We start from the raw sequence: 12285 nt of genomic DNA on the forward strand, positions 1-12285 counted from the left end.
ATTCTCATTCACAGATATATTAACATACACTGTCTGTGTCATCTCATTCACAGAAATTTCAACAGACACTGTCTGTGTATTCTCATTCACAGATATATAAACAGATGCAGTCTGTGTATTCTCAGTCACAGAAATATAAACACACACTGTCTGTGTATTCTCAGTCACAGAAATGTAAGCATAGGCTGTCTTTGCATTCTCTCTCACAGATATATAAACACATCAATTTTGTTTACTCTCATTCACAGAAATATAAACACACGCTGTCTGTGTATTCTCATTCACAGAAATATAAACATACGCTGTCTGTGTATTCTCATTCACAGATATATCAGCACACACTGTCTGTCTATTCTCATTCACAGAAATATAAACACACGCTGTCTGTGTATTCTCATTCACAGAAATATAAACACATGCTGTCTGTCTATTCTCATTCACAGAAATATAAACACACACTGTCTGTCTATTCTCATTCACAGAAATATAAACATACGTTGTCTGTGTATTCTCAGTCACAGAAATACAAACACACACTGTCTATCTATTCTCATTCACAGATATATCAGCACACTGTCTGTCTATTCTCATTCACAGAAATATAAACACACGCTGTCTGTGTATTCTCATGCACAGATATATAAACACACGCTGTCTGTGTCTTCTCATTCACAGAAATATAAACACGCGCTGTCTGTGTATTCTCATTCACAGAAATTTCAACAGTCACTGTCTGTGTATTCTCATTCACAGATATATCAACACACACTGTCTGTGTATTCTCAGTCACAGAAATTTAAACACATACTGTCTGTGTATTCTCATTCACAGATGTATAAACACACATTGTCCATGTATTCTCACTCACAGAAATATAAACACACACTGTCTGTGTATTCTTAGTCACAGAAATATAAACATACGCTGTCTGTGTATTCTCAGTAATAGAAATATAAACACACACAGTCTGTGTATTCTCATTCACAGATATATAAACACACACTGTCTGTGTATTCTCATTCACAGAAATATAAACACACACTGTCCGTGTATTCTCACTCGCAGAAATATAAACACACACTGTCTGTATATTCTCATTCACAGAAATATCAACACACACTGTCTGTGTATTCTCATTCACTGATATATTAACACACACTGACTGTGTATTCACACTCAAAGATATATTAACACACAATGACTGTGTATTCTCATTCACAGATATATAAACATACCATGTCTGTGTCGTCTCATTCTCAGAAATTTCAACAGATACTGTCTGTGTATTCTCATTCAAAGATGTATAAACACACGCTGTCTGTGCATTCTCATTCACAGATATATAAACACACACAGTCTGTGTACTCTCATTGACAGAAATATAAACACACACTGTCCATGTATTCTCACTTGCAGAAATATAAACACACACTGTCTGTATATTCTCACTCACTGATATATTAACACACACTGACTGTGTATTCACAGTCAAAGATATATTAACACACAATGACTGTGTATTCTCAGTCACAGAAATATAAACACACACTGTCTGTGTATTCTCATTCACAGATATATAAACACGCACAGTCTGTGTATTCCCACTCACAGAAATATAAACACACACTGTCTCTTATTCTCAGTCACAGAAATATAAACATACGCTGTCCGTGTAATCTCAGTAACAGAAATATAAACACACAAAGTCTGTGTATTCTCATTCACAGATATATGAACACAAATCATCTGTGTTTTCTCATGCACAGATATATAAACACACACTGACTGTGTATTCGCACTCAAAGATATATTAACACTCACTGACTGTGTATTCGCACTCAAAGATATATAAACACACATGTCTGTATATACTCATTCACAGAAATATAAACACACACTGTCTGTGTATTCTCACTCACTGATATATTAACACACACTGACTGTGTATTCGCACTCAAAGATATATAAACACACACTGTCTGTATATTCTCATTCACAGATATATAAACACACACGGTCTGAGTATTTTCAGTTACAGATATATAAACACACACTGTCCGTGTATTCTCAATCACAGAAGTATAAACACACGCTGTCAGTGCATTCTCATTCAAAGATAAATAAACACACACGGTCTGTGTATTCTCAATCACAGATATACAAGCACATACTGTCTGTGTATTCTCATTCACAGATGTATAAACGCACACTGTCCGTGTATTCTCACTCACAGAAATATAAACTCACACTGTCGGTGTATTCTCATTCACAGATATATAAACACACGGTGTCTGTGTATTCACAGTCACAGAAATATAAACACACGCTGTCTGTTTTTTCTCATTCACAGAAATATAAACATACGTTGTCTGTGTATTCTCCGACACAGAAATATAAACACAAGCTGTCTGTGTATTCTCATTCACAGAAATATAAACACACACTGCCTGTGTATTCTCATTCACGGAAATATAAACACACACGGTCTGACTATTCTCATTCACAGATATGTCAGCACACGCTGTCTGTCTATTCTCATTCACAGAAATATAAAAACACGCTGTCTGTGTATTCTCATGCACAGATATATAAACACACACTGTCTGTGTATTCTCATTCACAGATATATTAACATACACTGTCTGTGTAATCTCATTCACAGAAATTTCAACAGACACTGTCTGTGTATTCTCATTCACAGATATATAAACAGATGCAGTCTGTGTATTCTCAGTCACAGAAATATAAACACACACTGTCTGTGTATTCTCAGTCACAGAAATATAAGCATACACTGTCTTTGTATTCTCACTCACAGATATATAAACACATCAATTTTGTTTACTCTCAACCACAGAAATATAAACACAAGCTGTCCATGTCTTCTCATTCACAGAAATGTAACACACGCTGTCTGTGTATTCTCATTCACAGAAATATAAACACGCGCTGTCTGTGTATTCTCATTCACAGATATATAAACACACACTGTCTGTGTATTTTCATTCACAGATATATTAACATACACTGTCTGTGTCATCTCATTCACAGAAATTTCAACAGACACTGTCTGTGTATTCTCACTCACAGAAATATCAACACACACTGTCTGTGTATTCTCACTCACTGATATATTAACACACACTGACTGTGTATTCACACTCAAAGATATATTAACACACAATGACTGTGTATTCTCAGTCACAGAAATATAAACACACACTGTCTGTGTATTCTCATTCACAGATATATCAGCACACACTGTCTGTCTATTCTCATTCACAGATATATAAACACACACTGTCTGTGTATTTTCATTCACAGATATATTAACATACACTGTCTGTGTCATCTCATTCACAGAAATTTCAACAGACACTGTCTGTGTATTCTCATTCACAGATATATAAACAGATGCAGTCTGTGTATTCTCAGTCACAGAAATATAAACACACACTGTCTGTGTATTCTCAGTCACAGAAATGTAAGCATAGGCTGTCTTTGTATTCTCTCTCACAGATATATAAACACATCAAATTTGTTTACTCTCATCCACAGAAATATAAACACACGCTGTCTGTGTATTCTCATTCACAGAAATATAAACATACGCTGTCTGTGTATTCTCATTTACAGATATATCAGCACACACTGTCTGTCTATTCTCATTCACAGAAATATAAACACACGCTGTCTGTGTATTCTCATTCACAGAAATATAAACACATGCTGTCTGTCTATTCTCATTCACAGAAATATAAACACACACTGTCTGTCTATTCTCATTCACAGAAATATAAACACAGGCTGTCTGTGTATTCTCATTCACAGAAATATAAACACGCGCTGTCTGTGTATTCTCATTCACAGATATATCAGCACAAACTGTCTGTCTATTCTCATTCACAGAAATATAAACACACGCTGTCTGTGTATTCTCATTCACAGAAATATAAACACATGCTGTCTGTCTATTCTCATTCACAGAAATATAAACACACACTGTCTGTCTATTCTCATTCACAGAAATATAAACACACAATGACTGTGTATTCTCAGTCACAGAAATATAAACACACACTGTCTGTGTATTCTCATTCACAGATATATAAACACGCACAGTCTGTGTATTCCCACTCACAGAAATATAAACACACACTGTCTCTTATTCTCAGTCACAGAAATATAAACATACGCTGTCCGTGTAATCTCAGTAACAGAAATATAAACACACAAAGTCTGTGTATTCTCATTCACAGATATATGAACACAAATCATCTGTGTTTTCTCATGCACAGATATATAAACACACACTGACTGTGTATTCGCACTCAAAGATATATTAACACTCACTGACTGTGTATTCGCACTCAAAGATATATAAACACACATGTCTGTATATACTCATTCACAGAAATATAAACACACACTGTCTGTGTATTCTCACTCACTGATATATTAACACACACTGACTGTGTATTCGCACTCAAAGATATATAAACACACACTGTCTGTATATTCTCATTCACAGATATATAAACACACACGGTCTGAGTATTTTCAGTTACAGATATATAAACACACACTGTCCGTGTATTCTCAATCACAGAAGTATAAACACACGCTGTCAGTGCATTCTCATTCAAAGATAAATAAACACACACGGTCTGTGTATTCTCAATCACAGATATACAAGCACATACTGTCTGTGTATTCTCATTCACAGATGTATAAACGCACACTGTCCGTGTATTCTCACTCACAGAAATATAAACTCACACTGTCGGTGTATTCTCATTCACAGATATATAAACACACGGTGTCTGTGTATTCACAGTCACAGAAATATAAACACACGCTGTCTGTTTTTTCTCATTCACAGAAATATAAACATACGTTGTCTGTGTATTCTCCGACACAGAAATATAAACACAAGCTGTCTGTGTATTCTCATTCACAGAAATATAAACACACACTGCCTGTGTATTCTCATTCACGGAAATATAAACACACACGGTCTGACTATTCTCATTCACAGATATGTCAGCACACGCTGTCTGTCTATTCTCATTCACAGAAATATAAAAACACGCTGTCTGTGTATTCTCATGCACAGATATATAAACACACACTGTCTGTGTATTCTCATTCACAGATATATTAACATACACTGTCTGTGTAATCTCATTCACAGAAATTTCAACAGACACTGTCTGTGTATTCTCATTCACAGATATATAAACAGATGCAGTCTGTGTATTCTCAGTCACAGAAATATAAACACACACTGTCTGTGTATTCTCAGTCACAGAAATATAAGCATACACTGTCTTTGTATTCTCACTCACAGATATATAAACACATCAATTTTGTTTACTCTCAACCACAGAAATATAAACACAAGCTGTCCATGTCTTCTCATTCACAGAAATGTAACACACGCTGTCTGTGTATTCTCATTCACAGAAATATAAACACACGCTGTCTGTGTATTCTCATTCACAGAAATATAAACACGCGCTGTCTGTGTATTCTCATTCACAGATATATCAGCACACACTGTCTGTCTATTCTCATTCACAGATATATAAACACACACTGTCTGTGTATTTTCATTCACAGATATATTAACATACACTGTCTGTGTCATCTCATTCACAGAAATTTCAACAGACACTGTCTGTGTATTCTCACTCACAGAAATATCAACACACACTGTCTGTGTATTCTCACTCACTGATATATTAACACACACTGACTGTGTATTCACACTCAAAGATATATTAACACACAATGACTGTGTATTCTCAGTCACAGAAATATAAACACACACTGTCTGTGTATTCTCATTCACAGATATATCAGCACACACTGTCTGTCTATTCTCATTCACAGATATATAAACACACACTGTCTGTGTATTTTCATTCACAGATATATTAACATACACTGTCTGTGTCATCTCATTCACAGAAATTTCAACAGACACTGTCTGTGTATTCTCATTCACAGATATATAAACAGATGCAGTCTGTGTATTCTCAGTCACAGAAATATAAACACACACTGTCTGTGTATTCTCAGTCACAGAAATGTAAGCATAGGCTGTCTTTGTATTCTCTCTCACAGATATATAAACACATCAAATTTGTTTACTCTCATCCACAGAAATATAAACACACGCTGTCTGTGTATTCTCATTCACAGAAATATAAACATACGCTGTCTGTGTATTCTCATTTACAGATATATCAGCACACACTGTCTGTCTATTCTCATTCACAGAAATATAAACACACGCTGTCTGTGTATTCTCATTCACAGAAATATAAACACATGCTGTCTGTCTATTCTCATTCACAGAAATATAAACACACACTGTCTGTCTATTCTCATTCACAGAAATATAAACACAGGCTGTCTGTGTATTCTCATTCACAGAAATATAAACACGCGCTGTCTGTGTATTCTCATTCACAGATATATCAGCACAAACTGTCTGTCTATTCTCATTCACAGAAATATAAACACACGCTGTCTGTGTATTCTCATTCACAGAAATATAAACACATGCTGTCTGTCTATTCTCATTCACAGAAATATAAACACACACTGTCTGTCTATTCTCATTCACAGAAATATAAACATACGTTGTCTGTGTATTCTCAGTCACAGAAATACAAACACACACTGTCTATCTATTCTCATTCACAGATATATCAGCACACTGTCTGTCTATTCTCATTCACAGAAATATCAACACACGCTGTCTGTGTATTCTCATGCACAGATATATAAACACATACTGTCCGTGTATTCTCACTCACAGAAATATCAACACACGCTGTCTGTGTATTCTCATTCACAGATATATAAACACACACAGTCTGTGTATTCTCATTCACAGATATATAAACACACACTGTCTGTGTATTCTCATTCACAGAAATATAAACACACACTGTCTGTGTATTCTCATTGACAGATATATAAACACACACTGTCTGTGTATTCTCATTCACAGATATATCAACACACACTGTCTGTGTATTCTCAGTCACAGAAATTCAAACACATACTGTCTGTGTATTCTCATTCACAGATGTATAAACACACATTGTCCATGTATTCTCACTCACAGAAATATAAACACACACTGTCTGTGTATTCTCAGTCACAGAAATATAAACATACGCTGTCTGTGTATTCTCAGTAATAGAAATATAAACACACACAGTCTGTGTATTCTCATTCACAGATATATAAACACACACTGTCTGTGTATTCTCATTCACAGAAATATAAACACACACTGTCCGTGTATTCTCACTCTCAGAAATATCAACACACACTGTCTGTGTATTCTCACTCACTGATATATTAACACACACTGACTGTGTAATCACACTCATAGATATATTAACACACAATGACTGTGTATTCTCATTCACAGATATATAAACATACACTGTCTGTGTAATCTCATTCTCAGAAATTTCAACAGATACTGTCTGTGTATTCTCATTCAAAAATGTATAAACACACGCTGTCTGTGTATTCTCATTCACAGAAATATAAACACACACTGTCTGTATATTCTCATTCACAGAAATATCAACACACACTGTCTGTGTATTTTCACACACTGTTATATTAACACACACTAACTGTGCATTCACACTCAAAGATATATTAACACACAATGACTGTGTATTCTCAGTCACAGAAATATAAACACACACTGTCTGTGTATTCTCATTCACAGATATATAAACACACACTGTCTGTGTATTCCCACTCACAGAAATATAAACACACACTGTCTCTTATTCTCAGTCACAGAAATATAAACATACGCTGTCCGTGTATTCTCATTCACAGAAATATAAACACACACTGTCTGTGTATTCTCATTCACAGATATATAAACACACACTGTCTGTGTATTCCCATTCACAGATATATAAACATACACTGTCTGTGTAATCTCATTCACAGAAATTTCAACAGACACTGTCTGTGTATTCTCATTCACAGATATATCAAAACACACTGTCTGTGTATTCTCAGTCACAGAAATATAAACACATACTGTCTGTGTATTCTCATTCACAGATGTATAAACACACACTGTCCTTGTATTCTCACTCACAGAAATATAAACACACACTGTCTGTGTATTCTCAGGCACAGAAATATAAACATACGCTGTCTGTGTATTCTCAGTAATAGAAATATAAACACACACTGTCTGTGTATTCTCATTCACAGATATACAAACACACACTGTCTGTGTATTCTCATTCACAGAAATATAAACACACACTGTCCGTGTATTCTCATTCACGGATATATAAACACACACTGTCCGTGCATTCTCACTCGCAGAAATATAAACACACACTGTCTGTATATTCTCATTCACAGAAATATAAACACACACTGTCTGTGTATTCTCACTCACTGATATATTAACACACACTGACTGTGTATTCGCACTCAAAGGTATATGAACACACACTGACTGTGTATTCACTCTCAAAGATATATAAACACACACTCTCTGCATATTCTCATTCACAGATATATAAACACACACGGTCTGAGTATTTTCAGTTACAGATATATATATCCACTGTCTGTGCATTCACATTCAGAGCAATATAAACACACACTGTCTGTTTATTGCCATTCACAGATATATAAACACACACTGTCTGTGTATTCTCACTCACAGAAGTATAAACACACGCTGTCTGTGCATTCTCATTCAAAGATAAATAAACACTCACTGTCTGTGTATTCTCATTCACAGAAATATAAACACAAGCTGTCTGTGTAATCTCATTCTCAGAAATTTCAACAGATACTGTCTGTGTATTCTCATTCAAAAATGTATAAACACACGCTGTCTGTGTATTCTCATTCACAGAAATATAAACACACACTGTCTGTATATTCTCATTCACAGAAATATCAACACACACTGTCTGTGTATTTTCACTCACTGTTATATTAACACACACTAACTGTGCATTCACACTCAAAGATATATTAACACACAATGACTGTGTATTCTCAGTCACAGAAATATAAACACACACTGTCTGTGTATTCTCATTCACAGATATATAAACACACACTGTCTGTGTATTCCCACTCACAGAAATATAAACACACACTGTCTCTTATTCTCAGTCACAGAAATATAAACATACGCTGTCCGTGTATTCTCATTCACAGAAATATAAACACACACTGTCTGTGTATTCTCATTCACAGATATATAAACACACACTGTCTGTGTATTCTCATTCACAGATATATAAACATACACTGTCTGTGTAATCTCATTCACAGAAATTTCAACAGACACTGTCTGTGTATTCTCATTCACAGATATATCAAAACACACTGTCTGTGTATTCTCAGACACAGAAATATAAACACATACTGTCTGTGTATTCTCATTCACAGATGTATAAACACACACTGTCCTTGTATTCTCATTCACAGAAATATAAACACACACTGTCTGTGTATTCTCAGGCACAGAAATATAAACATACGCTGTCTGTGTATTCTCAGAAATAGAAATATAAACACACACTGTCTGTGTATTCTCATTCACAGATATACAAACACACACTGTCTGTGTACTCTCAATCACAGAAATATAAACACACACTGTCCGTGTATTCTCATTCACGGATATATAAACACACACTGTCCGTGCATTCTCACTCGCAGAAATATAAACACACACTGTCTGTATATTCTCATTCACAGAAATATAAACACACACTGTCTGTGTATTCTCACTCACTGATATATTAACACACACTGACTGTGTATTCGCACTCAAAGGTATATGAACACACACTGACTGTGTATTCACTCTCAAAGATATATAAACACACACTCTCTGCATATTCTCATTCACAGATATATAAACACACACGGTCTGAGTATTTTCAGTTACAGATATATATATCCACTGTCTGTGCATTCACATTCAGAGCAATATAAACACACACTGTCTGTTTATTCTCATTCACAGATATATAAACACACACTGTCTGTGTATTCTCACTCACAGAAGTATAAACACACGCTGTCTGTGCATTCTCATTCAAAGATAAATAAACACTCACTGTCTGTGTATTCTCATTCACAGAAATATAAACACAAGCTGTCTGTTTATTCTCATTCACAGAAATATAAACGTACGTTGTCTGTGTATTCTCCGTCACAGAAATATAAACACAAAAATTCTGTGTATTCTCCGTCGCAGAAATATAAACACAAGCTGTCTGTTTATTCTCATTCAGAGAAATATAAACATACGTTGACTGTGTATTCTCCCTCACAGAAATATAAACACAAGCTGTCTGTGTATTCTCATTCGCAGAAATATAAACAGACACTGTCTGTGTATTCTCAGTCACAGAAATATAAACACTCACTGTCTGTGTATTCTCATTCACAGAAATATAAACACACACGGTCTGACTACTCTCATTCACAGATATATCAGCACACGCTGTCTGTGTATTCTCATTCACAGAAATATAAACACACGCTGTCTGTGTATTCTCATGCACAGATATATAAACACACAATGTCTGTGTATTTTCATTCACAGATATGTTAACATACACTGTCTGTGTAATCTCATTCACAGAAATTTCAACAGACACTGTCTGTGTATTCTCATTCACAGATATATAAACAGATGCAGTCTGTGTATTCTCAGTCACAGAAATATAAACACACACTGTCTGTGTATTCTCAGTCACAGAAATATAAGCATATGCTGTCTTTGTATTCTCACTCACAGATATATAAACACATCAATTTTGTTTACTCTCAATCACAGAAATATAAACACAAGCTGTCCATGTCTTCTCATTCACAGAAATTTAACACACGCTGTCTGTGTATTCTCTTTCACAGAAATATAAACACACGCTGTCTGTGTATTCTCATTCACAGAAATATAAACACGCGCTGTCTGTGTATTCTCATTCACAGATATATCAGCACACACTGTCTGTCTATTCTCATTCACAGATATATAAACACACACTGTCTGTGTATTCTCATTCACAGAAATATAAACACACACTGTCTGTATATTCTCATTCACAGAAATATCAACACACACTGTCTGTGTATTCTCATTCACTGATATATAAACACACACAGTCTGTGTATTCTCATTCACAGATATATAAACACACACTGTCTGTGTATTCTCATTCACAGAAATATAAACACGCGCTGTCTGTGTATTCTCATTCACAGAAATTTCAACAGACACTGTCTGTGTATTCTCATTCACAGATATATCAACACACACTGTCTGTGTATTCTCAGTCACAGAAATTTAAACACATACTGTCTGTGTATTCTCATTCACAGATGTATAAACACACATTGTCCATGTATTCTCACTCACAGAAATATAAACACACACTGTCTGTGTATTCTCAGTCACAGAAATATAAACATACGCTGTCTGTGTATTCTCAGTAATAGAAATATAAACACACACAGTCTGTGTATTCTCATTCACAGATATATAAACACACACAGTCTGTGTATTCTCATTCACAGATATATAAACACACATAGTCTGTGTATTCTCATTCACAGAAATATAAACACACACTGTCCGTGTATTCTCGCTCGCAGAAATATAAACACACACTGTCTGTATATTCTCATTCACAGAAATATCAACACACACTGTCTGTGTATTCTCATTCACTGATATATTAACACACACTGACTGTGTATTCACACTCAAAGATATATTAACACACAATGACTGTGTATTCTCATTCACAGATATATAAACATACACTGTCTGTGTCGTCTCATTCTCAGAAATTTCAACAGATACTGTCTGTGTATTCTCATTCAAAGATGTATAAACACACGCTGTCTGTGTATTCTCATTCACAGATATATAAACACACACTGTCTGTGTATTCTCATTCACAGAAATATAAACACACACTGTCCATGTATTCTCACTTGCAGAAATATAAACACACACTGTCTGTATATTCTCATTCACAGAAATATCAACACACACTGTCTGTGTATTCTCACTCACTGATATATTAACACACACTGACTGTGTATTCACACTCAAAGATATATTAACACACAATGACTGTGTATTCTCAGTCACAGAAATATAAACACACACTGTCTGTGTATTCTCATTCACAGATATATAAACACACAATGTCTGTGTATTTTCATTCACAGATA

The sequence above is a fragment of the Heterodontus francisci genome, chromosome 15, assembly GCF_036365525.1.
Source record: "Heterodontus francisci isolate sHetFra1 chromosome 15, sHetFra1.hap1, whole genome shotgun sequence".
Classification (NCBI taxonomy): domain Eukaryota; kingdom Metazoa; phylum Chordata; class Chondrichthyes; order Heterodontiformes; family Heterodontidae; genus Heterodontus; species Heterodontus francisci.